Here is a 5,066-nt window from a genome sequence, read left to right on the forward strand (position 1 = left end):
ACATGTTAACCGCCAGTTGAGCCAGCACCATCTGTTGAAAATGCTGTCTTTTTCCACTGGGTGGTTTTCTAAGAAGCAAGTTCATAGCACTAAGTACCTACATTAAAAAAAATGGGGAGATCTTATACTAGCAACTTAACTGCATACATAAAACCTCTAAAACAAAAAGGCTAAGTAAAACCCCCCAAAAAATCAAGATCTGGGCTAACATCAATAAGAAAAATAAATGAAAATTACAAAGAACCAGTATAACAAAGAGTTGTTCCTTTGATTTAAAAAAAATTATTAAGCTAAATCATCCCTTATTCAAATTAAATAAGAGGTAAACCGAGAATATCCAAATTAACAAAATTAGAAATCAAAATGGGGACATTAAAATAGACAACAAGAAAATCCACAGAATCATAAGTACATACTTTAAAACCTGTACTCCACCAAACTGGAAAACATAAAAGAAATAGATGTTTCCCTATGCATACTATTTATTAAAGTAAAATCATGCACAGGTGAGCAATTTAAACAGACCTTTTAACTAATGAAATAGAAGCAATCTTTAAAAGTTTCCCAACCAGAAAAATCTGAGCCAGTTGGTCTTAGCCCAGAATTCTGTTAGACTTTCAAAGCAGGGTTAATGCCAATATTCATCAAATTATTCCCCAAAATTGAAAGAGAAAGAATACTGCCCAATTCATTTTATAAGGCCACCATTCCCCTTATAACCAAACAACATAAAAACTCAACAAAGAGAATTATAGATCAATCCCCTTATGAACATCAATGTAAATTTTTAAATAAAATACTTGCAAACCAAATCCAAGAACACCCCAAAAAGATCATCCACCATGATTAAATAGACTTCATTGCATAAATTCTGGGATTGTCCAACATATAAAAATCAGTAAATAATATCTGACATATAAGTGAAAAAAAAAAGACAAAATCCACATGACCACATGATGAGATTTAGAAAAGGCTTTGACAAAATCCAACACCTCTTTGTGGGAAAAATCCTGGAGAGACTAGAGATATAAGTAACATACCTCAACATAATAAATGCAGTGTTTACAACAGTATCAATGCTAATCAAGAGATACGCAAAACAATTTCACTAAAATTGGAAATGACACCAAGGCTGTCCATTTTCTCTATACTTTTTAAATATACTACATAAATGTCTTATCTAGTGTAATAAAACAACTTAAGGAGATCAAGGGAAAGGAAGAAGTCAAAGTATCTTAACATGAAGATGAAATGATAGTGGACATAAGAGAACAAAAAGTATCACCATGGAAATTCTACAGCTGACAAACATTTTTAGCAAAATAGCCAGATACAAAATCAAAGAAATCAAAGAAATAACACTTTTTACAATAGCCTTAAACAATCTAAAATATCTTGGGGTAAATCTAACAAGGCAAGTGAAAGATTTATGTAATAAAAACTTCCAAGTCTTTGAAGAAAGAATTTAATGAAGATAATGGATAAAAAGATTTCCCATGCCCAGGAATCAGTAAGATTACTTATATTGTCAATGGCCAAACTACCAAAAGCATCTACAAATTCAATGCAATCCTCAACGAGATTCCCACACAGTTCCTCACAGATTTTCAATAGAGAATTGTCACCTTAATAGAGATACATTAAAGACCCAGAGTAGGTAATAAACAATCCTGAATAATGAAAGAACCTCTAGAAGTAACACCATCCCACATTTCAAGTGGTATTATAAAGCTATAGCAATACAAACAGCACATGTCATAAAAGCATATGTTAATCAATGGCATCTAAATGATGAGCCAAACATAAATCTGCACACTGATGGAAGACACAACTTATAATTGATAAAGAAGCCAGAAATATACACTACAAAAAAAGACATCTTCAACAAATAACGCTGGTGAAACTGATCATCTGCATGTAGAAGACTTAAAATAAATCCATAGTTACTATCCTGCACAACACTCAACACCAAATGGATCAAGCACAAAATGCAACTCAAAATGGATCAAGGACCTGAACACAAAGTCAGGCACACAGAACCTGATAGAAGAGAAAGTGGGAATAGCCTTGCACTCGTTATCACAGGAGAAAACATTCTGAACAGAACATCATTAGCACAGGCACTAAGACCAACAATTAATAACTGGAACTTCATGGAACCAAGAAGCTTCTGCAAACCATAATCTGAAAAAAGTGGAAGCATACTGGGTGGGAAAATAACTTACAAATTACATATACTGTAGATAGTTAATATTCAAAATATAGAAAGAACTCTAAAAATAAAGGTTAAAAGAAAGCAAATAACTTCATTAAAATAAGTGGTTACAGCTCTGAACATCGAATTCTCCATAGAGGAAAAACAAATGGCTGAGAAACGTTTATGGATATGTTCTTCATCCTTAGCCATAGGAGAAATGCAAATCAAGACTACTTAGAGATTTCATCTTATACCTGTCAGAATGGCTCAAATCAATAAACCAAGTGACTGCTTCTGCTGGCAAGGGTTTAGAATCAGGGGAACAGTTACCCATTGTTGACAGGAGTGCACGAAACATCATTGTGACAGCCAGGCTGTGGTGGCACCCACTAGGAAGATGGGAATCAGTCTACCTCAAGATTCAGCTGCACCACTCCAGTATATAAAGGATACTTCTTCATCCTACCACAAAGGCACTTGATGAAACTTGTTACTGAAAGTCTATTCACAATAGCCAAAATTGGAAACAACCTAGATGCCCCTCAACAGAAGAATAGATAAAGGAAAGGTACATTTACAGAAATGGAGTATTACTTAAAAATTTAAAAAGATGTCAAATCTCTCAAGCAAGCCTCCTCCTACAGCAGATGTAAGCTAATATAATAACTACAGGTAATGTTCGGAGCGTGAGACTTTGGAACACTCAGCCCCACTTCGGAAGTCCCATTAAATCCTTCCCTTCACAACTCTAAGAAACCCCAAGGATGAGGAAGTAGAAAGAGTTTAAGAGCTAGAATGGATGAAGGACACCAAGAAAACAAAGCCCCTGTGAATCAACGTGTGCAAAGCTCATATGAAGTCCCAGAGCCTATGGCAGCATGCACAGGGCCTGCATTTTTCTGCCCCAGTTCCTCTGGGTTTATAGCATAGTTTCCAGTTTAGTGTTTTATGGAATTCCTGAGTGTGGGAATGATTAGGTCTCTGATTCTTGTGCCTTTTCTTGGGCTCCTGCCCAACTACAATGTAATAGTTTTGTGTTGTTTTATTATATTGAAAAATATGAATGAATGATTCATGTAAACCAAACTGCTGATATCTTGACAATGAAGACTGGAATTGTCCCGAAGAACTATTTCTAAACAGACCCACATCCTCTTTTGCCCCCTCTGGTAGATTGTGGGCTAGGAGGGAAGTTAAAGTATTTAAGTGCCCTTCTCAAACTAGGTTTTTAAAAAATATAAGCCTACATACCTGACCGTCTTAGTTAAGGTTTCTATTGCTACAATGAAATACCATAACCAAAAAACAAGTTGGTGAGGAAAGGGTTTATTTCACTTTCCCATCCATATCACTGTCCATCATTATAGGAAGTCAGAACAGAATCTCAAATGTGAAGTTGTGGTTCCTGCATCTACTAGGAGTTTGACTATGCTTTCTTCATGCCACTGCTGCCAGGGTGGGTGTTGGGCCATAGGGAAGGCGTGGGACACTGCTTGGGATGGGAAAGGACAGTCTGAAGCATGGGACAGCAGGAGCTGCCACAGGGGTCCCCGGGCCTACAAAGAGGTTAAGGCCATGGAGTTCCCAGGCCCTTGAACACCCAGGCTTGAAGTCAATGAAGAGCGGAGACCAGAGTCTGGACCCACAGGCTGGATGTAATCTGGGGCAGGGTGTGGGGAGGAGAGCTCTGGCTGGTCCCATGATGATTGTCCTTGGCTTGATGGTGGCAGACTTGATGGTAGTTGTATCTGGGATTGCAGAGAGGTCTTCTACAGGAAATCAGACAGATGCTCTGTAGGCAAAGACCTTCTCCATGGCTCCCCACAGTGGATTCTGATGAAAAGAGATAGTCCATGGTTCAGAACCCTTTATTGCAATGGTGGAAGGTGGATGTGTAAAACTATACCCTGCCTTCTCAGGGTTGTTGTGAATGTACTAAAGAACTTCTGGTGGTGTTCCAGCAGCTTCTTGTTGATTCTGCAGATGCTCATCAACATGGCTGCCTAAATAAGGCCTGAACCACTAAGGGCCCAGTTGACATGGTAAGGCGGAAAGGGAGAATCTCTGGGTATAACACTAGAAAAAGAATTAATGGCAACTAGAGAATTCTGAAGTAGGAGAAATGATCTTCCCCAGTGAAGAGCCCCTCAATTGGTTATCTAATGTCAAGTGGTCAGTTATATACATAAAACTAACATGATATGGACTGAGCATTTTTTATGTATATCAACAATTAAAGAAAAAAACTGTAAACTTGAGAGAGGAAGGGAAATACATGGTAGGAGTTGGAGGGAAAATATATAATTATAATTTCTCAAAATTAAAAATATATTATGAAATTAAAACTTAAAAGAATTTTCTGAAAAATCTATGGAACAAAATTTTATTGTAAATTGATTTAAATTTTAATACAATTTCAGTTTTAGCCTCTGAGCAAACCACTTGTCCACATCCAAACATAAATGCATCATGAGCACGATTGTTCAGTTGGTTAATAATAATCTGTCTCTATGATATTCTTGGAAATAGACAAAAAAGTCAAATCCTAGCAATATAATTTTCTCACTGTGTTTTAAAAACTCAAGCCAGCAATCAGAGTGGCTAGCCAACTAAGACTCTCCTGACTGGTCATGTTGAAGTCACGTGACCCCTGCTTTCCCGGGAGAAGAATCACATCCAGACTACAGGTGGACTATCCTATTGCCACAGGGTTAAGGAAAGAGGCTTGGCATGCTCAGTGCTTCCGTTCCAGGGATGTGCCAACTAGGGTGCACCTCCCCTAACTCACTGTCTCTGTCCATGGAACTCGCCATTGTGCTTCCTTTCTCAGGTCCCAAAATACAGACCTATTTCTGAGGGTCAGAGTCTG

At 37.6% G+C, this 5,066-nt stretch overlaps 1 long non-coding RNA gene across 1 annotated transcript in view; it reads right to left on the reverse strand.

The window, feature by feature from the left end:
* Nucleotides 1–3,507: 3,507 nt before the first annotated feature.
* LOC116094705 overlaps nt 3,508–5,066 on the reverse strand; it is a 25,365-nt gene continuing 23,806 nt past the window's right edge. Inside the window, exon 3 of the long non-coding RNA XR_004120268.1 lies at nt 3,508–4,030. This is a non-coding gene — a long non-coding RNA (uncharacterized LOC116094705). The remainder of the gene's footprint in view (nt 4,031–5,066) is intronic.

The sequence above is a fragment of the Mastomys coucha genome, unplaced genomic scaffold (genome assembly GCF_008632895.1).
Source record: "Mastomys coucha isolate ucsf_1 unplaced genomic scaffold, UCSF_Mcou_1 pScaffold17, whole genome shotgun sequence".
Classification (NCBI taxonomy): domain Eukaryota; kingdom Metazoa; phylum Chordata; class Mammalia; order Rodentia; family Muridae; genus Mastomys; species Mastomys coucha.